This window comes from Pelophylax lessonae, assembly GCF_965119305.1.
Source record: "Pelophylax lessonae genome assembly, chromosome: 5".
NCBI classification, from domain to species: domain Eukaryota; kingdom Metazoa; phylum Chordata; class Amphibia; order Anura; family Ranidae; genus Pelophylax; species Pelophylax lessonae.
In genome coordinates, this window is record NC_138772.1 from 455,343,007 (window position 1) to 455,370,709 (window position 27,703).

Below are 27,703 nucleotides of genomic sequence, written 5' to 3' on the forward strand. Positions count from 1 at the left end.
GTAATGGCGGCATTCTGTGATTTTTTGCGGGACTGCGACATTGTCGGACAAATCGGACCCCTGACTGATATTTTTGACACTTTTGGGAGGACCAATGACATTACTACAGTAATCAGTTGCGCGCTCACCCCCTAGCCTCCTGAGAGGGAGCGATGTATACCTACATCACTTTGCCCAGGAGATGCTGCCTGCCGCAGTATATCGGGCGGTCGTTAAGTGGTTAAGAGGGTAAATATAACAGAGAATGTGGTGCCATTTGCCTAACTGTGTTGCATGGGAGAGCTGTATAAATCTCAGGACTGAATTTACAAAAATACAAATAGGTTGACGGGTAAAACTTTGTGTTATGTAATTAATCTTTGTATTTAGCTGTTTGTAGTTCAGCCTTAAAGCAGTGTTCCGGCCTCAAATACCTTTTTTAACTAAAAATACCCCTATAATACTAATCTATCGCCCTTTACAGAACCGCTATTCTCATACTTACAAGGTGTATAGTATTAGATTTTAGTCAAAATCTTACTTTTAAAAATGCTGTCTGGGCCCGGCCATCTTGGATGTGGGCATCTGAAGCCACAGTGTAATCTGCTGTGTCCTTCTTCCTGATTCCAGGGAGTGTTCTGGGAGTTCTTCCTGATTCCATCCTCCTGGGAGTGATGACAAACAGCTCCCAGGATGCAATGCAAAGGCGGAAGTGATGTCGGTGGCCGTGGCCACAGAGGGGGGAGAAGGAGGAAGTACAATCACAAATGCCCTGAAAATAAGGTAAGGGACCCCCGAAAAAAAAAATTGAAATGCCCAATTGTTGATCAACATAGCGAGCACTCCAGGAATCACTAAAGTTGCAAAATAGGCCGGAACTCCGCTTTAATCTCACAAACTGGCGCAGTGTCTGATCTTTTCAAAAACACTCTCTGGGGGTAGACAGATTACTGGCTGTGGAAGTTTACTCTGCAGGCTGCAGGGTACATACTACCTATACAGTACATTTGGACAAAAATGTTAACTTTTTCTATCCATAACCTAAGTAAAATACAATGTTTTTAATATGTAAGTAATGTACGTACATGACATACAGACAAAATCCAGACTTGTGATTTTTTTTGAATCTTGAGTTTGAAAAATAAACGAAGAAAAAAGAACATTTTGAAAGACAAGTACTTTAGCACAAAAAAAAACATACAAGTTATAATACAATTCAGAACTTAACCAGAAGTCTGGTTCAAGAGATTATATCAATAGCTATTAACCATTTACTTTGATACTTAAAAAATGAAAGTAGAATAAGGTATGGTAGCAAAAAAGCAATTACGTTAAAAAAAAAAAAAACTAAAGGTTGCTGTAAGGCAGTTGTTTCTCAACCTTTTTTCAGTCAAGTCACCCTTTAAAATTATGGACAGTCTTGAGGCACCCCATTCTAAAATGTAAAAAAACTATTCTAGTAGTAGTTTTACATAATCAACCAACATCCACACATATGGGACACCCAACGTTAGAGGTGATTTATTCTTCACAGTTGCACACTGGTACTGACTAGTATTCTAGTGTTTCTCTTCTTCCTCAGTTTCACCCCATCACTCCGCTAATGTGACCCCGTTACTGATGGAGTGGGGCAGGGTCGCTGTGCCAGTGACCGACATCCTCCTTATCAATTGATGACATCATTGGTTGTTAGGATGCTGGCAGCTAGAAGGTTGTAATGGTGAACAATGAAAACCTGTGGCTTTGTGTAACTAAAGGCAGACTTAATCCACTCACTGGTATGTATACAATGTTTGGGCAATTTTCTAGGCATTTTACCAAGGCACCCCTGAAGAAACTTGAAGGCACCCTGGTTTTGGCTTCATTAATGCCTAAACATATCATGTGGCATATGTTCAGCATGCAGGTGTTCCCAAGCTTTCCTATATGCTATTTTTATTGACCTAGATCACAGGTGTCAAACACAAGGCCCACGGACCGAATCCGGCCTGCCAGGCCATTTCCTGTGGCCCTCGCACCCAGGGCTTTTTTTCAGCTGGAATGTGGTGGAATTCGGTTTCACTACCTCTGACTCTTGCAGATCCCTGCCTACCCTCACAAGGAGGGGGGGGGGGCACAGCAGTGCCAACCAATGATCTCCCTGCAAGTTAGAGACAGAGAGAGATGTAGAGCCACCTACACTGCTGGGAGGTACTAGAGCCAGGCAGATGAGATGAGAGCTTTTTGGGGGGTCGGGCACTCTATACTCCGAGCACCCTGTACTTCTTATCTCGCATTCTGTACGTAGCGCAGCCATAAAACCCTCACTCTGTATGTCATACACTTCTCAACCTTGTAGTCTGTACACAGCGCAACCCTGAACATTGCAATCTGTATGTAGCTCACTCGTGAACTCTACACTCTGTACACTGCGTACTCCTAGGTATCTAAGTAGATAGATAGTTTTCCAGATACAACCGCCCCTTTGAGGACAACCCCAATGCTGATGCGGCCCACAATAACATTTAGTTTGACACCCCTTACCTAGATAAATACATAGAAAATAAAATAGTAGCTATTTACACAGTGCAGGTCAAATATTTTGTTAGAGTTCCTTAGAGTAATCATAACCATGAACTAGATAATGACATAATTTCCAGCTTATAACTGGACACTCTATGGTGTCCTAAGTCCTTAGCTTTAAAGGCAGGGACTCATTTCTCCAGACCCTGCTACCCCTAGCATGTATGAGGGATACAGAGAAATGAGGTTTGTGATATGACTATGAGCCAGCACATCAAAAGCTCATCACTGCATCATTATGATTATTTCTATGCATTTAACAATTGACAAGTATTAAGAGCAAAATGTTTTAGTGGTATTAAACCCAAAACCGAAAATCCAAAGCAGTATACTGCAGCTCACCAATCATTAGATGTGGTGACTGCTTTAGTTTTTTCTTCCCTCAGTTTTCACCTGGAGATCTTACCAGTAACACACCTCCTGTATTAGAATGCATCAGAGACATCTTTGGACAACAGCATTGTCAGTCTGGGGTGGGACTAGGGGGGGAGTGTTAGATGGACTAGAAAATTTAGACACACTAACAAATTGATGCCAAACTCCAGCTAACACTTTTTAAGCAGTAACAGCAACAGTTTTTTTCCTTTTTGGATAAAGGTTCTACATTTATACATAAAATCTGATCAATGTAAGCACCCTTGTCAGTGGTAAGTGGTTTTTCACAACCCTCTAACTTCTACATCTGCGGTACAGCTTGTTCTGTAGGAAAAACAACAGACTTACTGGCAGGATCACCAGGTAAAAAAAAAAGAAAGAAAACGGATGCACTTATCACATCTAAGAATTTGTAGGTGGCTATATGATAAATGTTTGCTTTTGGGTGCAATACCACTTTAACTTCCATCAAGCATCATCGGCAATTAGGTTTGCTAAATTAGAGAAATAATGTAAAAACCACCAGCAAGAAGAAAGTGGAATAGGTGGCATATCATGGTTTACACATCCGTAAAAATACAAAATGGTTACATAAGTGGAAAGATTTATTTTGATTGTGTTGCATGTACATTTTTTTGTACAAATTGTACAATCAAGCTCAAGGTGTTGGCTTTCACATTCAGTATATTATAATATTAGCCCCTTTCTTTTTAAAGGGATGAATGCATCAGAATAACATTCATCTGTTCCATTTTTATATAATACCGTTTTTCATTCCAAGCGTGAGGTATACTGTATATCTTGTAAAAAGGCAGAAAATAATGTTTACAATTTAGTCTTTAAAAAGCAAACATGTTTTTCCATCTACGAGTTTGTTAAGGAATATGTGCTCTTTATAGAACGTGTAGCAATCAGTTGCATTTCAGATGTGATGTGAATAAAACATTTATTACAGCTGGGCTAGAATCTGTAACTTATAGATTCCTGGCATTCTCTTGTTTTTTGAGAAATACTCAGCATATGTCTGCTAACTGCTTTGCAAATATATATTTAATATTCATTTTATATAAACAATGTTACGATCTTTGCAATCTTTCAAGTTTTTTTTTTTCTTTTTTAAATAAAGTATTATGTGCATAAAGTAAATAGGTATTGCTTTATGAAGAATTCGATTGGTGCCATATTTAGAGTTCATGCTGCTTTAGGCACTTACAAATTATTTTTTCCCTTTGACCATGGACATTTCTGGTTCTTATGTTGATAGGAAGGCAAATGGCTAGAAAGCAAGCCCCTTGTCAATGCTGAGACTATTATCATGCAGCGGAGGTTACCACTACCTGATATTCGGAAGAGTAGGCTGCTCAGGGGTAGGCAAGTCCCCAAGCCTGATGCTGCACAGATATGCCCTGCCACAGAGCAGTCACCGATCAAAAAACTAAAGACTGCATTGGTGGATAAAAGATCTGGCTATGACGAGGAATGTTTCTTCCGACAGGTTCCCTGTTTCTTAACCAGGGTGTGCTTCTTCAGGGCAGCAAATTACATGCTTAGAAAAAAAAGAAAAATGGGAATGCTAATAAATTAGGATGTAGTGAACACCCTCTAGTAACCTACCCACTCACTCTTAAATATACAGTAGGTTAAAGAGTGGGGCTCTATGGCAAAAAAAACAGCATACAAGAAAAATTAGGCAAATAGAAAGAGTAGCCTAAAGCACCATATCTGATGAAGAACCGGGGGACAATGGTTACCTAAACATATCAACCTACAATAGGTGTAGCAAATAGTATCAAACTTTATTGTAAATACAATATAAGCAAATGCAACATGTAGAGAAATGATGTAAAACAAAACACCTTCCCACCATCACCATTAAAAAAAAAAAAAACAACGTTGTCTTAAAAAAAAAAAAAGACCACACGATGCACCAGACACCACACGCTCACATACACGGAAATCAAATCATAAATGTTGGTAAAGCAATAAGCAATAATCCAATAAAAAGTGCATGGAATTCACCAAAAATGACTCCTTGAATGATGCAGCAAGTATAAACCATATACAGATCAATGAGTATGGCCACCAAAAATATAGGTAATCAGTGTCCTAAAGATGCTGCGACATTGAATTGAGTCAATGGATGCTTCCCCTGAAAAGGCTGCTCAGGGGTAGGTAAGTCCCCAAGCCTGATGCTGCACAGATATGCCCTGCCCAAGAGCAGTCACTAATCAAAAAACGAAAGACTCCATTGGTGGATAAAAGATCTGGCTATGACAAGGAATGTTTCTTCCGACAGGTTCCCTGTTTTTTAACCAGGGTGTGCTTCTTCAGGACAGCAAAGGACATGGTAAACATGCAGAAATACATCTAAATTGTACAGTACATTATTTGAAAACCTTTAGAAGAGCTGATAATTACTCCAAGATTCTTTTTAACTAGTCTCTCTTTATTCCTCTTCCCCAGTGTGTATTACTGGATCTACACAGTTTTGCAAAGCACTGGCCACAAAGCTGCATTCATAACAGTCTGAGCCTTTGCATTGTGTATGTAGGGAAATGCTGTGAAATAAGAATGCTTTCAAAAATATATATATTAATTGTTTTCACAAATGCAAAGTGAGTGAGCAGATGAAAAATCTAAATCAAATCAACATTTGGTGTGATCAACCTATACCTTCAAAACTGCATCAATACTTCTAGGTACACTTGCACACTGTTTTTGAAGGAACTCAACAGGTTGTTTCAAACATTTTGGAGAACTAACTGACTCTTCATGTAATCCCAGACAGACTCAATAATGTTGAGATCATGACTCTTTGGGGACCAAACCATCACTTCCATGACTCCTTGTTCTTCTTTACGCTGAAGATAGTTCTTAATGAAATTGGCTGTATGTTTGGGGTTGTTGTCCTGCTGCGGAATATATTTGGGGCCAATCACATGCCTCCCTGATGGTATGGCATGACGGATACATTTCTGCCTGTATTTCTCAGCATTGAGGACACCATTGGCCTTGACCAAGTTTAAACAATTTCTTATATTTAATTACTGTCTGAGGTGATACACAAAGCTGGTGCACGCTCCCTTTTAGTTGTTTTAGTATTAAAGATTTCTCTGACCTGATACGACTGTAAGAGCAAGAACAATTCTTGGACATTAAAAGCTTTAGAGTAGTACCAAATGTTTGAGTTTTTCAATTAGGCACCTCCATCTCCAATATTTTCTCAAACACTTAGACACTGGCAAATTGTATATTTTAATACTGGCCACATAAGATAAAAAGGGGCATATTTAAATCAAATGGTATTCTTCAAACAATGTAAAAAAAAGTGGTTGTGATCAATACAGCACTTACAGTGGGCACTCCTACAGCAGCTCTTTTGCCAGATTACCACATTATCAAGCATTGTGAAGCTGTAGGTAGCCACAATATCAGGGAAGTTGGAAATATCATTGGGTAGCCCTTCCTGGTCTTGGACCTGCCATAGAATATGGCCATCAGTGTAATGCAGTGATTAGAGGCACTTAGAGGCCTTAGGCTGGGAAAACAGGGGGTTTCAAGGCACTGTCATGTGTTTGAAAGTACTCCGCATCTTCTATTTGGGGATTATATATCTAAAGAACTTGTCTGATTAATCCCAGCAAGGCAGTCAAGCGTGACCCTAAAATTGGTTGTAAACTTCTGACATGAAATGTGAACAAAGCACATCCTTCTGTAGTGTGTATTTGTCTCAATCCAAAATAATGAGTGCCATTTCTTTTTGCTGTCTAGTTCCTCTGCTATCTGCATAAATCACTGCTGAAAGGTTTCCCTGACTCCAAGAGATAGAGGGGGATGAGTAGGAAAGCTCTAGCACACAGCCGTGATTGACAGCCTCAGCTCTGCATGTTTACTGTGCGTTGTAGTGGGGTATGTCCCTTCACCCCAACCATTTCTCAGAGCTCTCTGAGCTGTGCAGTCTGTGATTTCAGATGCCTGACCCCTGCTCTCTGACAGCTTAGATAAGCTGTGTAAATTCTGAACTTTGAACTGTTGTAGAGAAGAGGGGGATGCAGACAAACAGGTACAACTCATGTAAGATAATTAGTTTCATCTGTGTTTATCACCAGAGGCTGGTCATTTCACAGGGTATATGTAAGGGTTTACAATCACTTTAAAGTATAGGTACACTTTAACAGTGACAGGCAAGTATGTTAATCGCAGCATTGTCAGAATGTGGATATTGCAAATTTGATTCTGCCTACTTCGTTTCAGTAAGTAAATCCAGGTAACTGTAATAAAGTTTTGGCAAATGGAGATCCAAATAGCCAAAAGAACATTCTGCTATAAGTACAACTGTACAATAGCTCAATTTAGTTATGGAAGCCCAGATGCTCCACATGGTGGAGACACCCTGGTATGCAAATATCCGCTTGCTTTCCTGAACAAAACCCTGGCTCACCACTTCTATGCCAAATTATTGGTCAGTGAGCCTCACTGTCATAGTTTTGACTAAAAAGCCATGTGCAGAAGAAGGAACAATAAGATTTTTCCATGTAAATCCGGTTTGTGATTTGTAAAACACAAAAGCAAGACATTCCACCAAATTCATCAAGCTGTAATAGCACTTAAGACATTCTAAATTGTGTTTAAGTGGCCTCTTAAGGTATATTTTTAAGATGTGGTAATACTGCATGACAGGCCACTTAAACATGCCTTAGGTGCTATCACGCCTTATTGAATTTGGCATATTACCTGAGAAAGGCTTCATATCCCATTACAGGCCCAAAATGTATTGGCTATATCTCTTTATTTCAAATGGTGCATATTTTCTGAATGGTCTAAAGGTCAAAAGTTCTGAGCATTGTACTCCAGGGCTCTTTCCTGGGACTAGTTCTGTTTAACTTGTTCATAAATGTTAAAAAAGGTTGAAATAAATAGTTCAATCAAGATGCTTGCTGATGATGCTAAGATAAGCAGGGGCAATAACTTTGCAATACGATACAGCAACTTTACAATAAGACCTAGTTAAGATAGAGAAATGAGAAGCTAAATGGATAATATTGATAAATGTAAAGTAATACACTTAGGAGCTAAAAATCTGAATGCAAGTTACTCACTGGGGAACAACCTCTAGGGGAATCAAGAATGGAAAAAGATCTGGGGGGGGTCCTAGCAGATCACAGACTTAGCAATAGCATCTAATGGCAAGCTACAGCAAGCAGATTATTAGCATGCATTAAAAAGGGTATTTACTTAATTCCCATCCTTTTGATTCACTGATGAACTTCTGTTTCACAAAGTATTGTAAGAATTTCCATATGTCAGGACATGCCTATAGGTCCCTTACTGCTTTTGAGGGAATGTGTAGTCTCTCTCGGATACCTTGCCCCATGTTGTCATTGATTTATAAAGGGATCCTCTCCCATACACATAGCACACTACCCAACTATACGAGACTGTGTAGACTGTTAGAGTGATGAAGATGTAGAACTCCCTTCCACAGTTGGTGGTGTCAGTGGGGAGTGTAGATAAATTCGAAAAACTTTGTAAGCTCTAATGAGCAGGGCCCTCTAATTCCTCCTGTATTGAATTGTATTGTAACTGTATTGTCTTCCCTCATATTGAAAAGTGCTGCGCAAACTGTTGGCGCTATATGAATCCTGTATAATACTAATAATAATAATAATAATAATAATAATGTACAGGAATATGGAAAATGGTAGTGATATGAACACACACACAGGTTGAACTGCATATTCTGGTGCCAACTATGTAACTACAGTATATACAGTACATGTGTGAGTGTGTATACACAGTGTATGTGTGTTGATATATACAGTATATATATTGTGACAGTGCTAGGCCCTTTCAGTGTGTGACTAGGCAAAAGGCACCTAGGTAAAAGGCACACAGGGCTCTCAAAGATACAGTCTGAGGGTGAGGGGCTGCAGAATGTTAGCTTTGAGTGGAGAAAGTTGGTTTTACATCTTTCTCCCAGTTTTGTAGGTTCCAGATCAGGGTCTGGAGGTCAGAGCTTTAGGCCTCCAACCCAGTGTCCAGGTCCTACCAGAGACCAGCAGTTTGAGTGTGCAGCTCTGCACACCTGTTATAATCAAGGGCATAGCAGCAGTACAGGACTCCACCTAAGAGACAGGAAGTCTGAGCATAGGAGGTAGGTGGGCTTGTATCAAGAGTTTAGGGAATGGACCCTTTGAGTCACAGAGCCAAGGCAGCTGTGAAGGAGGTGCAGAGCCTGAGTTTCATTAGATGGGGGTTTCTCAAGACAGAAGCCTGTACAGCCACATGAGCATTTTTGTTAGCTTGAAAGGTAAAGTAGACTGTGTGGTGAATCTGGGCTGAGACCTATTTAAAGACGATGACGTTTTGTTAGCCAGGTGGCTGAACAATTTTTATTGGACTGATGGATGGAACTGACTAATGGAACACTGATAACCCCTTGTGAGGGCAACTGTTGTTGTTTGAACTGTCTTTAATTTTGAATAAAGCTCAGCCAATCACCCCTTAAAGTGTAACTCCACTTTTGTTGAGAAAAAAGCATTCCCCTCTGGGTGATCTCTGTATATTACAAGGATTTTAATAGTGTTCCTATTGTGAGTGTCTCACCAAAAATGACATTTTTGTTGCAGGGGATGCCAAAATTCTGACTTAGGCAGACTTGTAGGAAAATTGGTGAGCCAGTCCCACAAGCAGGAAATTAAGTTTCTGGGGTGTGGTCAGTACACATTCTGTGTACAGAACAGCTCCAAGTAGCCATATTGCATTCAATTTTCTTTTGCAGACTCCATCAGGTTTTCTTCCAGAATAGTCCTGTATTTGGCTCCATCCATCTTCCCATCAATTTTAACAATCTTCCCTGTCCCTGCTGAAGAAAAGCAGGCCCAAACCATGATGCTGCCACCACCATGTTTGACAGTGGGGTGGTATGTTCAGGGTGATGAGCTGTGTTTCTTTTACGCCAAACATAACGTTTTGCATTGTTGCCAGAAAGTTTGATTTTGGTTTCATCTGACCAGAGCACCTTCTTCCACATATAGTTACATAGTTACATAGTTACATAGTAGGTGAGGTTGAATAAAGACAATAGTCCATCCAGTTCAACCTGTGTAGGTGTGTGTGGCTGTAATCATCTCACATACCCCTGAATGTTCTGATCCTTGAGATGTAAGTCTAAGAGTCTTTTGAAAGCCACCATACTACCCGCAGAAACCACCTCTTGTGGTAGAGAATTCCACAATCTTGTAGCCCTAACAGTAAAGAACCCCCCACGTTGCCTGAGGTTAAAACGCTTCTCCTCTAATCGCATTGTATGCCCTCAAGTCCTCATGCAATCCCTTCGAATGAACAGCTTTTTTTCTAAGCTGGGATCCCCATTAAGATATTTATAAATTGCTATCATGTCCCCCCTCAGACGTCTCTTCTCCAGGGAGAATAAATCGAGCGATTGTAGACGCTCTTCATAGTCAAGGTCCTCCAATCCCCTAATTAGTTTAGTTGCCCTTCTCTGGACTCTCTCCAGCTCCAACACATCCCTCCTGAGGACTGGCGACCAGAACTGGACAGAATACTCCAGATGCGGTCGGACCAGAGTTTTATAAAGTGGAAGGATTATAGTCTTATCTCTGGAATACATCCCTTTCTTTATGCATGCCAATATTCTGCTGGCTTTGGCAGCTGCCGCTTGACATTGCATGCTGTTGCCTAATCTATCATCAACCAAGACTCCCAGATCCTTCTCCATTTTTGATTCCCCCAAGGGTTCCCCTCCTAACGTGTATTGTGCTTTTATGTTTTTAGTCCCCAAGTGCAAAACCTTACACTTCTCCACGTTAAACCTCATTTGCCATGTCCGTGCCCACTCTGTAATTTTGTCCAGGTCATTCTGTAGGATATCTGCTTCATGCTGTGCAGTTATTGCTCTGGCCAATTTTGTGTCATCGGCAAAAACTGATATCGAACTACTGATCCCGACCTCAATGTTGTTTATGAATAAATTGAACAAGGTTGGTCCCAGGACTGAGCCCTGGGGCACCCCGCTTACTACCTCAGACCAGTCTGAGTATGCGCTGTTTATTACCACTCTTTGGACACGCCCTTTAAGCCAATGTTTGGTGTGTCTCCCAGGTGGCTTGAGGCAAACTTTAAACGACACTTTTTATGGATATATTTAAGAAATGGCTTTCTTCTTGCCACTCTTCCATAAAGGCCAGATTTGTGCAGTATACGACTGATTGTTGTCCTATGGACAGAGTCTCCCACCTCAGCTGTAGATCTCTGCAGTTCATCCAGAGTGATCATGGGCCTCTTGGCTGCATCTCTGATCATTCTTCTCCTTGTATGAGCTGAAAGTTTAGAGGGACGGCCAGGTCTTCGTAGATTTGCAGTGGTCTGATACTCCTTCCATTTCAATATTATCGCTTGCACAGTGCTCCTTGGGATGTTTAAAGCTTGGGAAATATTTTTGTATCCAAATCCGGCTTTAAACTTCTCCACAACAGTATCTCGGACCTGCCTGGTGTGTTCCTTGTTCTTCATGATGCTCTCTGCGCTTTAAACGGACCTCTGAGACTATCACAGTGCAGGTGCATTTATACGGAGACTTGATTACACAAAGGTGGATTCTATTTATCATCATTAGTCATTTAGGTCAACATTGGATCATTCAGAGATCCTCACTGAACTTCTGGAGAGAGTTTGCTGCACTGAAAGTAAAGAGGCTGAATAATTTTGCATGCGTAATCTTTCAGTTTTTCATTTGTTAACAAAGTTTGAAATATCCAATAAATTTCGTTCAACTTCATGATTGTGTCCCACTTGTTGTTGATTCTTCACAAAAAATTACAGTTTTATATATTATGTTTGAAGCCTGAAATATGGCAAAAGGTTGCAAGGGGGCCGAATACTTTCGCAAGGCACTGTATATATATATATATATATATATATATATATATATATAATTATTGCTTTTTTATCTCCTTGGCCTGGAATGATTTCATGGTTTAAGGGTGTTGGCTAACACTTATATTTTTAATACAAAGAGATCCAGAAGATTCTAACATATACAACAGAAGCAGAGGAAATAGAGGAAATACAAGGTTCCAGACTGCGGGAACAACTGTGTGATGACTTAAAAGAGTAAATAACAGTATTTAGCAGTGCGGCTAATGTGGCAAAAAGATGGTCCCTGCATCTTGCCTTAAAGAATTAATGTTACATGGGGCTGAAATACTGACTGTATAGTCTACATCACCCGACTTCTCTTTTGCGTCTTTTTTGTCTTTAATCAGTAACGACAGATATCTAGTACTCTCCTTGTTGGTCCATTACAATGACACTTCTGAGCTTCTCCCCAGAGGACAGTGCAGAATGTGATGAATTCTGGCTTTACCCACTTATTGATCAGCTGTCTTAAGACATTTCACTGAGGGAAATGTATACACTACTTAGAAACAATAATCCACACATGGCTCTAGAGCTTTAACCGAAGTAAAAATACAGCACACTGTACTATGAATCACTTGCTGCATGTTCCTAATCCGACTATGGCGTGAATCGCAAATCGCTCCGGAGATAAGTATTAAAATCTATTTTTCCTTACAGTGCAACTCCATCTTTTCACCCAAGAAGATAATAAAAAAGAATAACTGTTGTCTCTTACGTACTCCTATGCAGTAAACTTATTTTGCAAATAATCACCTTTTTTGTATTATGCGTTATCTGTAAGTTTCTTGTTTCTAAATTATTTATCTCCAGAGGCTGCTATTAGGGATGATCGAACTTTTGAAAAGTTCGGTTCGACCAGAACACCCGAACCTCCCAAAAGTTCGGCCCAGATTTCAGAACCCCATTGAAATCAATGGGACCCGAACTTCGGTAATCAAAAAACACAATTTTGAAGCCCTAAAACCCAATAAATGCCCCTAAAAAGTGCCTAGGGTTCCGGGTCATACCCCAGGGACTATTAATCACACAAAAAAAAGTTCTTAAAAATTGTCATTTTTGATAGAGAGCCAATTATTAAAAAAATTTAAAAAAATTAAAAGCTCTGTAGCATGTCCAGAACCATAAAAAAAAGATTGTTTGTATTTTGTCACTTATAGAACAGGTTAGTGGCTTCTCTCTTTTCACACCTTGCCGGTTTAGTAGCAAGCGTTTTTTTGGCCATTTTTTGGGGTCAGGCAGGCAAAACATCTGAACTTGTGTATACGGGTATATATACACACATACTTATATGTGTATATACACCTAGACATATATAGGTGTGATAGTAGCAGAAATATATGCTTGCACTAATGAAATCATTTACACGAATATGGCTCCACTCCTATAACACCTATATATGTCTAAGTGTAAAATACATATAAGTATGTGTGTATATATACCACTATACACAAGTTCAGATGTTTTGCCTGCCTCCAAAGAACCCAAAAAAATGCCTGCAACAACACACCTGGGCATTTTTTTTTGGCGCTAGCGTTTTTTTGGGCATTTTTTTGGGTTCTTTGGAGGCAGGCAAAACATCTGAACTTGTGTATACGGATAAATATACACACATACTTATATATATATATATACACCTAGACATATATAGGTGTGATAGTAGCAGAAATATATGCTTGCGCTAATGAAATAATTAACACCAATATAGTTACGCTCCTATCACACCTATATATGTCTAAGTGTAAAATACATATAAGTATGTGTGTGTATATATACCACTATACACAAGTTCAGATGTTTTGCCTGCCTCCAAAAACCCCAAAAAAATGCCTGCAACAACACACCTGGGCGTTTTTTTTTTTTTTGGCGCTAGCGTTTTTTTGGGCATTTTTTTGGGTTCTTTGGAGGCAGGCAAAACATCTGAACTTGTGTATAGTGGTATATATACACACATACTTATATGTATTTTACACTTAGACATATATAGGTGTGATAGGAGCGTAACTATATTGGTGTTAATTATTTCATTAGCGCAAGTAGTGTTTTCTGCTCCTTTCACACCTATATATGTGCAGGTGTATATATACATACATGGGTGTGTATATATACCCCCTATACACATGTTCAGATGTCATGCCTGACTCCAAACATGTGCTCAAAAAATCCCTATAGACGCCTGCAGCCAAAAAGCAAGCTGACAGGGGCGAAGCCATATTACTGCAGCGAAAGTGACTTCAGAGAAACTAGCTTTTCTCTATAGCGGTCACCCTGATATGGAAGAGTTTAGTCACCCTGCCATAGCAGTCACTGTCAGTTCACCCTACACTACACTACGGTCACCCTGGCACTTAACACTTTCCCTACAGAAACTAGATTATTAAAGCTAACTAAAGTGTAAAAGAGCACCCTAACTACACAACTACACTAGATATCCCTTTCCTCACACTAATAAATGCTAAATGACACTTTGTAGCAGAAGTCCACGAACTGCTTCCACTCTCTTCCATGTCCCTGTATAACAATGCTAGGAATTTGGCAGGGGCTATCTTATATACTGGGGGGCGTATTCACTAATGATTGGTCTATGGACCCCCTAGTCACTTCAATCACATTCCTAGCATTCTCATGCCCCCTCAATTGGCTTTTGCTAATGGTTCTGGTCCAATCATGAGCTTTTAAAGCCCATTTCCTGTCCCATTGCATTTTGGTCGGTTCTGGTTGCCGAATTCCGAACTTTTTGGGCAAAAAGTTCTAAATTCGGCCGAACCTCGAACAGCCAATGTTCGGGTCGAACCGATGGTCGACCCGAACCGTTCGATCATCCCTAGCTGCTATGAGTTGGGTTGTACTTTACTGTCCCTTACAATTAAGGTCACCCTAACAGATATATTTTAGTATCTATCGAATGCTACTTTCTACAAAAGTTTGGAACCCAGTTAAATCGTTTCCAAATGCCAAACTCCCAACAGATGTTTTTCTTTTGGCATTTTTCATGCCAAAGGTTACTTGACCCAGTCCAAGAGCTTTCTCCTTCTGTACATTCTACAAATGGTATAAGTCTTTAGCAGATAATGATTATACACTTTTTAGTCCTGTTACTGGCCTTATGACACCTTGTGTTCCAGTACATGATGGTGTCACCAGAAGAGTAACATTCAGAAGAGGGGGCAACAGGCAACTGCAGGGATTTTAGAAACAGGTCAGTCAGGTGTGAGAGATGAATGTTTGGGTGAAAAGCAGTTATTTGTACTGCCTCTCCTGGGGTGAGATGCCGTGCAAGCAGCAAATCTTGGAACAGGTTTTTTTTTTTTTAGAAGCAAAAATCAGAAAAAAATGTATTTATCTCGTTATCATTTTTGGAGGTCAAATCTCAACTTGAATACCTTGTGATTTAGTAATGGAACTAGTTTCTTGTAAGTTTAAAGGAAACATTTTTAGTTTGTTAGTTCAGTTATCACAGTGGATGAGGAAAGTACAGGGTGTTACTAATTTATTCAAACATAAACCATACTGTATAACCCCAATTATAGGTTATATCAAACTAATTACATCATTTCCAACAGTAAACGAGTGGTAAAACTTTCTGATATAAATTGAGGTCTGTTGGCATCAACAATAATATATGTATCTTGGACAGGGACGTGTCCAAAGGGGGGTAGTAATATTTTCTGAATGGTCTGCAGTTTTAAGTGGAGTACCCAGGATTCTGTCCTTAACTTGTTCATAAAGTGTATAGAGGTTGATATAAATAGTTCAATCTCAGTGTTTGCTGCTGATACAAAGTTAAGTAAGGTAATAACTTTACAACAGGATATAGGAACTCCTCAGGATGACCTCAATAACTTGGAGGAGTGGGCAAACACAGGGCAAATGGGGTTCAATGTAGGGGAATGTAAAATAATGCACTTGGGGGCTAAACATATGAATGCAAGTATGCATTAAAAGGGTATTAACTCAAGAGATAAAACTATAATTCTACTACTTTACAAATCTCTGGTTTGGCCACATTGTGAATATGATGTCCAGTTCTGATCACCACCAGTGCTCAGGAAGGATGTACTAGAACTGGAAAGAATCCAAAGAAGGACAACAAAGTTAATAAGAGGGCTGGAGGATCTCAGTTATGAGGAAAGGCTACAAGCATTAAACCTTTCAATGCATCATATTAAGGCATGGAATTTTAGTAAACATTTAGCATGTATTTGGTGTGCTTGATTTCTTTATCCGGTGGGGTTGATTTACTTGAGAAGTACAGCATGTTTTTTTTTTTTTTTTTTTCAAATATTTTATTGAATTATAAAGATGTAAAAGTACAAACATACATTCAGCACAAGTTGACATATGTAAAAATACAGAATGGCTTATAACGAGCAATATTGGTAATCAAGGGAGCATAGGACAACAACCCCCTGTGAGGCTTACACATAGTTAAGTATAGACCTGCAGCGTAAAGGAGTAGGTGGTAAATGAAGAGGTAAGAGGAAGGGGCAAGAAAGAGGAAGCGAGCCATCAGGGGATCGGAGTATTCAAGTCAGACAGGGCCGCGGTGAGGCCCATACCCTGGGTGAACAGCACCCAGGGACGGGAGACAGGGGAGTCGTCCGAAAGGGGAGTTGACAAATGAGTCACTAAATTGCATAAAGGAGTGGGGGCCAGTTGACCGGGCCTGCCCAGTAACAACTAGGCTCCCAGGACGAAAGGAGGTGGATGAGGAGGTAGGGAAGGGGAGGGGGAGGTGGAGGGGAGTAAAGGTGGGGAGGGGGGAAGGAAGAGAGAAGAAAAAAAAAAAAAAGGGGGGGGGGAGTAGGGAAGGTGGATAGAGTGATGAGCCCAGAGAACGGAGTATCCGGTGAAGTGGCTAATAGAAATACATGCAGACTTTACTGACAGAGTTGAGAGTATTCCGGTGTTTATGAGCAAGTTCCAAAGTGCGAATGCGCGAAAGCAGCTCAGAGATAAGGGCCTCTCTTTGTTTTCTTAGAGCCGCCGAGAGCGCTATAAATTTTCCCCGGACCACACACTTGTGTGCTTCCCATTGAGTGAGGGCCGACGTATCTAGAGTCGCGTTGATAGAGAAGTAATCCTTTAAAGTTTCGCGGACAGCGGCTGACCTTGCTTTGTCCGTTAACAAGGAGGAGTTAAGGGACCATACCCGGTCTCTGGATAAAGTTAAGGGGAAGGACATGGTGAGAGAGATGGGGTGATGATCCGAGAGTATTGACGGTTCAATAGAGGCCCCCGTAAGGCAGGGTTCGACAAACCCCGGTCGCCAGGTCGCCATGGCGACCAGAAACCGCGTCCTGGCTCCTAATTTGCCGCCAGCCCACTCTCTGCAACTCCTGACTGACTGCCCGGACACGCAGCTCAGAGTGTCAGGCAGCTGATGCTTTGCTCTCCCCCTCTCTGGTCTCCGTGCAGTAATCTGAAGTCCGGCTGTGAGTAATGTGAGAGGGGAGGGGGCTGGCCTCCTCCCCTCTGCCAGAGCAAGGTCCGGTGTAGCATGAAGATCGGTATCCTGTGAGAATGGCTGCTCTCTGAGTTCTCTTATGCTGCCCGTAGCGTCCTTATCAGGCTTGCCTTCCTCCCCCCAGAGCCCACAGCAGGAGTTCAGACCTTGGAGAAGGGTGAGGAGGAGGGGGACCCGGCAGCCTGTGTGGCCTTTACCTGACCTAGCAGGCAGACTGTCACAGTCACTACTGTGAGGGAGGGGGGGGGGGAGGGTTCTGGTGGAGGATAGAGAACGGGGGCTGCCTGTGTGTGTGTGTGTTCTGTGTCTACACTGAGCCGCTGTTCTAATAGTGCAAAGTTGTTTAAGGTGTGCTGTGAGGTGGAGGAAGGGAGATGAGGCAAGGCATGCTTTAAAATTATCTTTTTATGTCCTCTGATAAAGCCCTGTGTATTATCCACAATCACCACAGGGGGACACACATGCAGGAAGTAGCTGCAAAGAGGCAACAGAAGATCAGCAGCGCTGGGATACTTCTTTCATCCTTTTCGGGGTTTTATTTAAAATGTCACAAAGGCTTTATTTAAATGTGCAGTTGGGTGGTAAAAATGTGCTGTAAAGACATGTTTTTGCCACCCACCAACAGCCACCCTTAAGCTACAATAGGCAGCAGATTAGGGTATTTTACATGCCGCAGTCATGATGCATTCGCATAAAAAGGAGTTTCCCCTATAATAGGTTTTTAATGTCATTCTTTCTGGCCAGCCCATAACCTTGACATAATGCGTTACATTGGAGTTATTGACTGACCGCTCTGCTGTAAGTTAGTTAGGGGGCGCAAATTACTTGCCCTGACAACCCACGCTACAAAAAAAAAACTGGCTCCTAACTTTTTTAGCTGGCTCCTAGATTCATAGCAAATTTGTCGAGCCCTGCCGTAAGGGATGTGAGAGCCGGTTGAGACAAGAAGAGGTAGTCGATCCTTGAATATTTAGCGTGGAGCGGGGAAAAATAAGTGTAGTCCTTGTCTCGAGGATGAAGCGTCCGCCAGGAGTCGTGAAGCTGAAGGTCCCGGAGAGACAGCTTAATCTGCTTTAAAGCCTTGTATGGCAAGCAAGAGGAACCCGAGGAGGTGTCAAGCAGCGGCTCCAGGGGGACATTGAAGTCTCCCCCGAGGATCAAGGTGCCCTGCTGGAAGGGCGTCAATTCACTTATCACCGACCTAAAGAATGAGACCTGAGACTTATTAGGGCTGTATACATTCGCAAGGGTGAGCTGAATATGTTTGAGGGTACCCCGAAGCAACAAGTAACGTCCCTGGGCATCCGCTACAGAGTCAGAAATGGAGATAGGGGTAGATTTCGCGATGAGAACAGAGACACCCTTAGATTTAGAAGAGTCCGACGCAGCGTGAAACGCTTGGGTGAAGTGCTTGTTTGTGCATTTTGGGAGGGCGTCCGAGCGGAAGTGCGTCTCTTGCAGGAACACCACATCCGCTCTGACCCTGTGCATGTGCATGAGCAGTTTTGAGCATTTTTGGGGCGCGTTCATGCCGCAGGCGTTCAAGGATACAACCTTAAGACGGAGGTCACTCGGCTGGGGAGCGGATGCGGGCATTTTCAGCGCACTCGAAGGGGAGGAGGCAAAGAGAAGAAGAAAAGAAAAAAAAAAAAAAAGGGGAGGGGGGAGGGAACCAGCAAGGGGAGAGGAAGGGGAGGAGATTGGTAGGGGAACTACTTTACCGTGAGGGCCAACAGACCAGCTGAGGAACTCAGAGGGGGTGGGGGGGTCTGGAAGTCGGTGAAAGTCGGACGACCGTTAAGGAACGTCGACCGTTGGCGGGCGTAGAAGGAGACAACCAACCTGGTGGCCAGACCTCCAGGGACCTGCAGGGGTCAATAGTAGCTTCTGAATGAGCCCAGCGCGACAGGGAGAGTGGGAGATCCGGAGCAAGAATGATCTGCAGTGGAGAGTTGAGGAAGAGTCAGGGACATAGAGCGAGTGAGAGAGCCAGAGAGATAAACGAGGAGTATCAAGGAGTGTGGGCGAGGGTGACCGTGGCAAAGTGTTGGGGGTCCATTGGTTAGGCAGTAGCAGTCTGGAGGGTAGTGGGCAAGTCCGAAGCGAGGGGTGCGCGCGGTAGCAAGATATCCGAGGGTGAGGTAGGGTGCGGACGGTCAGTGTTGTAGTCGGGCGAGAGGCAGAGAGAGTAGGAAAGAGGAGCAGTAGAGAGGAAGAGCATTTCGGTGGGATGCATCTTATGAAGAGCATTTCTTAACAGTGGAGGTAGACGTGAACCAGAGAGCATAACCAATCAACATAGCACAGAGAAACAATCGAAAAAAAAAGGAAACATGTTGGAACCAATGCAACAGGGGAACAACAGTGCATTAATACATCAGTAATACAGTAATAACTTCCAGCAGCTGTCAAACAACACACAGCTCAAGTCCCGGTGTGGTGTTGCCTAGCAGAGCTGTATTCACCGCCGTCACCATTCAGGACGCCGTGAACCCATCGGCGGCCAGCACCCCCGCACACCCGTAAGGATGTAAACCAGCTGGAGGGTTGCCGAGGAATACATATCCCGGGGTGCAGGCCGTCGGCGGGAGCGGGCGCCCACTGCCACAGTAATGAGTATCGTCACCAGGGGCACTGGCACCCGTGAAGCATCCCATCTCCCCCAGGAGCGTGAGCAACAGCCCGGGGGGAGGGCAAGGTAGAGCAGGAATATCCCGCGGGCAGCAGTGTGACAATGACCTGGTCAACTAGGGGGAAGGGGAGCCCAGAATCAGCACTAAGGCTCCGCTCCCTACCAGCAAGCAGGGCATCATTCATCCAAAAGGGCAAAATGTCCAGGAGAAGGGCATTACCAGTAAAAAATCACGGAGGAGTCTGGGAAAGGTAGGAGGGGAGGAGGAGGGGCGGAGTAATTGAAGGAGGAGAGAATGTGGGAGGGTGAGGGGAAAGGGGGAGGGGAGGGGAAGAGGAGAGGGGGAGGATGGGGGAAGAGGGGGGGGGGGGAGAGGGGGGGAAGAGGGGGGGAAGAGGGGGGAGGGGGGAAGGGAGCGAAAGGGAACAATAATAAAGTGCTCTACAAATACAATGCCACAGACCTTATATTCCCCTAAGCATAGTAGTGAGCAGTACCCCAAGAGAACAAACGTAGTCCGCGTCCATATGAGCATGGGGATAACCATGAGGGTATCGCACTGGGTCGGGGGGGGGGGCTGGAACAGTATCTCAAGGTGCTGGCCAGAGCTAGGGCCGAAGTGGTCCATCGGCGGACAGTCTCGGGCATCAAGGAGTGGTAGCAGGTGACAATGGGGAAGGCAAGAGGGAGGGGGGGAGAATCGAGGCACAATGAGAGGGGGATCCAAGGCACATACCGGTAACGTTCATGAGGAACTCGAGTCCAGAGTAGAGGGGGCGAAGAGGCATAGCTGCCGGCTTTTCCAGTGACGAGGGTGGGAAGATCAGGCTGCACGGAGGTACCGTATGTGAGGGAAAGGCAGCTCACGGTTACTGGATGCAGGATGCATTGTCAATAGGACCCGCGGGATCGTTTACAGCAGGCATCAGTGCTGAGGCATCAGGCAGCTCGGTGGTGCGGAGGAGTCCGGGACCGTGGACACATCACGGAGGCAAGGGAGACACCATGACAGGACAGCAGGAGGAAAAAAAAAAATAAAAAAAAAGTCATGACCAGCCGACGAGCAGATTCCAAAAAAGAAAAAAGAAGGTCTCTGTGCTACTAGATGAAGGTGATGAGCGCATTCAGCTACGGAGCGTGGCGCGCTCTTCGGTGGACGGGCGAGGCCGTCGGGCTCCCGTTGCGAGGAGCATCCCTGCCATTGCCCGGTGGTGAAGAAGGCGGGTGGGAGCGGCGGCGGCCCAAAACGAAGTTGTCAGCCATCTGGATACTATCCATGGAGATCGCCCGGTGCATCGGGGAAACGCGGAACTCACTGTACCAGTCGGGGACACTAACCGGTGGGATGCCCAGGGTGGCACAGAAGTGCTCGAGGTCTTCTGGTACTCTCAGCAAAGCCGATCGGCCTTGTGACGAGGCCGACAATCCGAAGGGGAACTTCCAGCGGTAAACGATCGCCCTGGATCTAAGTTCTTCTAGTAGAGGGCGTAGTTCTCTCCTTCACTGCAATGTTATGGCAGAGAGGTCTTGGTACAGTTTAATGTCCGCGCCCTGAAACGTGAGGTGCTGCCGCATTCTGGCATTCCGTAAAACATCTTCCTTGAGCTGAAAGTTGGCCAGGCAGCACACCACATCTCTCGGCGGATCATTCTCTCTTCCACGGGGTCTCAGGGCTCTGTGAATGCGCTCAAATACCATGGGCGCTTCGGGGGGCCTCCCAAGCAGATCATTGCATATGGAGGTGATGGTCTGAGGTAAATTTTGATGCTCAATGCTTTCGGGTACTCCCCTCACCCTCAGATTCCTCTGGCGACCCCGATTGTCCAGGTCCTCGACGTGTCTGTTAAGGTCCCTCAGGAGTATGGCATGCGATTCAGTAACTTGATGTACATGACCCAGGGAGGCGTCATGGCGGGCAGTGACCTGTTCTACCTCCTCCACTCTTGCTGACATGGCCTGGAAGTCACTGCGGAGCACTGCTATAGCCGCCGCCATGGCAGCCTTAATATCCGCGGCAACAAATTGTAAGTCCGCCATTGAGAGGGTCGGTGGGGCCGTCGGAGCTCTCGGAGGATCCTGGGCGGACATAGGCAAGGAGGCACCCAGCTCTGCAGATTGCCTGTTTGGTGAGCGGGAGCGCGAGCGGGCGGATTGAGAGGATGAGGGGGACGGAGAAGGCCGCTGTGTCCAGAAGTTGTCCGGGATATTGCGGCTGAGCTGAGTCTCCACTTCTCTCGGTGTGCCCACTCGGGTGGCAGAAGAGCTCCTGGCTTTGCTCCCCATGTCTCGGGCTGTGGTAGGCGCAGGGAAAGGGCTCAGATAAGGCAAAATCAGACCCCTCAGTGCAGGAGCTCAGAGTCAGGCGGCCATATCAGATCCGGTCCAAGCCACGCCCCAAGTACAGCATGTTCACTTCCAAAGTGAATTTTCAGTTATCTTAGTAAACAAGCTAAAGATATGTGAAATGCACTTTGCAGAGAACACCAAATTATATGAAAGAAACAAAAACAGCCTATATTTCTTTATCAGATCAACAAGGCAGTGCCTCCGATGTTATTTAACCCATATCAAGTGAGTTAAAAGAAACCAATAAGAGTGGACTGTGGTATGCATTTTAGATTTGTACATCCACCCAATAAAAACACAGACAGGAAATAAAACAGAGGTCCTTAACCAGTTCTGGACCGGAAGGATTTGCCCCCTTAATGATCAGGCCATTTTTTGCAATACGGCACTGCGTTACTTTAATAGACAATTGTGGGGTCGTGCGATGCTTTATCGAAAAAAAATTGATGTTTTTTTTCCCCCCACAAATAGAGCTTTCTTTTGATGTTATTTAATCACCTGTGCAATGTTTATTTTTTGTGCTATGAACAAAAAAAAAAAAAAAAGCGACAGTTCTGAAAAAAAAAAAAATATATATTTTTCACTTTCTGCTATATAATATTCTCAAAAAAAATAAAAATAAATAAAAAAATCAATTTTTTTTTTCATTCTTTTAGGCCAATTTGTATTCTGCTACATATTTTTGGTAAAAAAAAATGCAATGGGCGTATTTTGATTGGTTTGCGCAAAAGTTATACAAACTAGGGGAAAGATTTATGTCATTTTTATTTTTTATGTTTTCTTTACTAGTGATGGCGGCAATCTGCGATTTTTAATGGGACTGTGACATTGCGGCGGACAGATCGGAACCTTAACTGACATTTTTGACACTTTTGGGGGGACCAGTGATATTACTACAGTAATCAGTGCTAGAAATATGCACTGTTACTGTAATAATGACACTGGCAGGGAAGTGATCAAAGGGGTCATCAAAGGGTTAATTGTGAGTCTAGGGGAGTGTTTTATAACTGTGGGTGGAGGGACTTGTAAAATGATCATAGAGACCTGTGATCCTAAATAAAAGGATCACAGGTGCTCTGTAAACATTTCAGAGAGAACAACGGTCAACAGCCGACCGGTGTTCCCTCTCAGTGGGGAGCGATCACGGGTGCCCGGCGGCAATCAGTGCCGTTGGTCCCTTGGATCGGCATCCCTGCTGCCTAGTGGGGGCTCGCCCCCAGAAGCGCTCCTGCGGAACACCTTACAGGTACGGCGATTGGCGCAGCCGAGCCAGCCTGCCGCAGTATATATGCTGCGGGCAGTCGGCAAGTGGATAAGCATTGGATCCTAATCTTTTTTCAATTACAAACCCCCAGCTTTTGCCACTTTGCTGAACCGTTGAAATCATCAATCCTGTTAAGGACCAATATGACTTTAAAAAATAGCAATAGCTTGATATATGGAAAAATAGGAACAGAACTCCTCAAAGAAAGTCATAGGGATATACACCATATTACTAAAAGTATTGAGATAACATGAACTTTAATGGCATCCTAGTCTTAGTCCATAGGGTTAAATTTTAAGTTGGTACACACTTTACAGGTATAACAGCTTCAACTCTTCTGGGAAGGCTGTCCACAAGGTTTAGGAGTGTGTCTATGGGAATGTTTGACCATTCTTCCAGAAGCACATTTGTGGGGTCAGGCACTGATGTTGGAGAGAAGGCCTGGCTAGTAGCCTGCACTCTAATTCATCCCAAAGGTGTTCTATCGGGTTGAGGTCAGGACTATGTGCAGACCAGTAAAGTTCCTCCACCCTAATCTTGCTCACCAATGTCTTTATGGACCTTGCTTTGTGCTCTGTTCCAAATCATTTGTTGGAGGGGGATTATGGTGTGGGGTTGTTTTTCAGGGGTTGGGCTTTGCCCCTTAGTTCCAGTGAAGGGAACTCTTAAGGCATCAGCATACCAAGACATTTTGGACAATTGCATGCTCCCAACTTTGTGGCAACAGTTTGGAGTTGACCCTTCTTGTTCCAACATGACTGTGCATCAGTGCACAAAGCAAGGTCCATAAAGATGAACGAGTTTGGGGTGGAGGAACTTGACTGGCCTGCACAGAGTCCTGACCTCAGCTGAAAATAATACTTTTGGGATGAATTAGAGCTGAGACTGTGAGCCAGGCCTTCTCTCCAACATCAGTGTCTGACCTCACAAATGCGCTTCTGGAAGAATGGTCAAACATTCCAATATACAAACTCCTAAACCTTGTGGACAGCCTTCCCAGAAGAGTTGAAGCTGTTATAGCTGCAAAGAGTGGGCCAACTTAATATTGAACCCTATGGACTAAGACTGGGATGCCTTTAAGGTTCATGTGTGTGTAAAGGCAGGTGTCCCAATACCTTTGGTAATATAGTGTGTGTGTGTGTATATATATATATATACAGTATCTCACAAAAGTGAGTACACCACTCAAATTTTTGTAAATATTTTATTATATCTTTTCATGTGACAACGCTGAAGAAATTATACCTTTCTACAATGTAATGTAGTGGGTGTACAGCTTGTTTAACAGTGAAAATTAGCTGTCCCTCAAAATAACTCAACACACAGCCATTACTGTCTAAACTGCTGGCAACATAAGTGAGTACACCCCTAAGTCAAAATGTCCAAATCGGCCCAATTAGTCATTTTTCCTCCCCTGTGTCATGTGACTCATTAGTGTTACAAGGTCTCAGGTGTGAATGGGGAGCAGGTGTGTTAAATTTTGTGTTATTGCTCTCACTCTCTCATACTGGTCACTGGAAGATCAACACGGCCCCTCATAGCAAAGAACTCCCTGAGGATCTAAAAAAAAGAATTGTTGCTCTACATAAAGATGGCCAAGGATATAATAAGATGGCCAAGACCCTAAAACTGAGCTGCAGCACAGTGAGCAAGACCATACAGCGGTTTAACAGGACAGGTTCCACTCAGATTAGGCCTCGCCATGGTTTACCAAACAAGTTGAGTGCACGTGCTCAGCCTCATATCCAGAATTTGGGAAATAGACATATGAGTGCTACCAGCTTTGCTGTAGAGGTAGGAGGGGTGGGGGGGCCATCCTGTCAGTGCTCAGCCCATACGCCACACACTGATTTAAATTGTTCTGCATGGCTGTCATCCCAGAAGGAAGCCTCTTCTGAAGATGATGCACAAGAAAGCCCGCAAACAGTTTGCTGAAGACAAGCAGATTAAGGACATGGATTACTGGAGCCATGTCCTGTGGTCTGATGAGACCAAGATAAACCTATTTGGTTCAGATGGTGTCAAGCGTGTGTGGCGGCAACCAGGTAAAGAGTACAAAGACAAGTGTGTCTTGCCTACAGTCAAGCATGGTGGTGGGAGTTTCATGGTCTGGGGCTGCATGAGTGCTGCCAGCACTTGGGAGCTACAGTTTATTGAGGGACCATGAATGCCAACATTTACTGTGACTTACTGAAGCAGAGCATGATCCCCTCCCTTCAGAGACTGGGCGGCAGGGCAGTATTCCAACATGATAACGACCCCAAACACATCTCCAAGAAGGCCACTGCCTTGCTAAAGAAGCTGAGGGTAAAGGTGAAGGACTGGCCAAGCATGTCTCCAGACCTAAACCCTTTTGAGCATTGGTGGGGCATCCTCAAATGGAAGGTGGAGGAGGGCAAAGTTTATAACATCCACCAGCTCCATGATGTCGTCATGGAGGAGTGGAAGAGGACTCCACTGGCAACCTGTGAAGCTCTGGTGAACTCCATGCCCAAGAGGGTTAAGGCAGTGCTGGAAAATAATGGTGGCTAACAAAGAATTGGCACTTTGGGCCCAATTTGGACATTTTGACTTAGCGGTGTACTCACTTTTGTTGCCAGCGGTTCAAAAATTAATGGCTGTGTGTTGAGTTATTTTGAGGGGACAGCAAATTTACACTGTTATACAAGCTGTACACTCACTACTTTACATTGTAACAAAGTGTAATTTCTTCAGTGTTGTCATATGAAAAGATATAATAAAATATTTACAAAAATGTAAGGGGTGTACTCACTTTTGTGAGATACTGTATGTATGTGTATATAAGGTACGCAGCTGGGCGCAAAAATACTATATAATTAGATTGTAAGTTCTCAGGAGCAGTGTCCTCCTAACCCTCCTGTATTAAATTGTATTGTAACTGTACTGTCTTCCTTTATAATGTAAAGTGCTGCGCAAACTGTTGGTGCTATATAAAAAATAATGAAAAGTCAAAAAAAAGGTGTGCAAATCAATAAGTAGAAGCAGCACTAGAAAAATATGTAAATGAAGTGAAAGTGGATAGTAATGCGCTTCAATAGTAAACCAACAATATTAATGTGTAAAACAATCAAATCTTGTAGCTGCAAAAATAGTTCACAAAATTGGAGGACTTCAGAATCATGTGTAAGCAAAATACAGTTTATCAATTAAAGTCCATAATCAAACATGTGCAAATAATATGTTCAGTGGCGAGTCCACATTTAGATGGTGACTGTGTTCAAATTCCAACGTAGTGAATGGCCTCTTACCATGTGTTAGACAAAACAGAGCCTCCAAATAAACTTGACAATGTGATAATAAAATAACGCCCAGTGATAAAGATGGACTCTTACCAGAGATGATGGAGGTAAAAACTTCAAGCAAAGTAGGTAGATGATCCCGTGTTAGCAGGACTGAAGAGGTGGAGCACTCTCCTTGAGGATCCTCCAGATCACATCCACCCACAGCATCCAGAAAAAACTTGGTGCGGCTCAAGATGAAATGGCCCAAAGATGCATTCCCAAAAGGAAGAAAAGGACTAATAATGCATTATCCTTTAACCACTTTACCACTAGAGCATTTTGCTGTCTTACGTCTGGGCCACTTTTTGCGATTCGGCGCTGTGCGAATTTAACTGACAATTGCGCGGTCATGCAACGCTGTACCCAAACGAAATTTACGTCTTTTTTTTCCCACAAACAGAGCTTTCTTTTGGTGGTATTTGATCACCTGTGCGATTTTTACTTTTTGCGCTATAAACAAAAAAGTGCGTTTATTTTGAAAAAATAACAATATTTTTAACATTTTTTTATATGAAATTCCCCCCAAAAAAGATGTAAAAACCAATTTTTTTTTAAATTTTTGGCCAATTTGTTTTCTGCTACCCATGTTTGGTAAAAAAAATCGCAATAAGCGTATTTTGATTGGTTTGCGCAAAAGTTATTGCGTTTACTAACTATGGCAAAGATTTCTGTAATTTTTGGTGTTTTTTTTTTAACGCGTAATGGCGGCGATCTGCGATTTTTTTTGCGGGACTGCGACATTGCGGCGGACAGATCGGACCCTTGACTGACATTTTTGACACTTTTGGGGTACCAGTGACATTACTGCAGTAATCAGTGCTATAAATATGCACTGT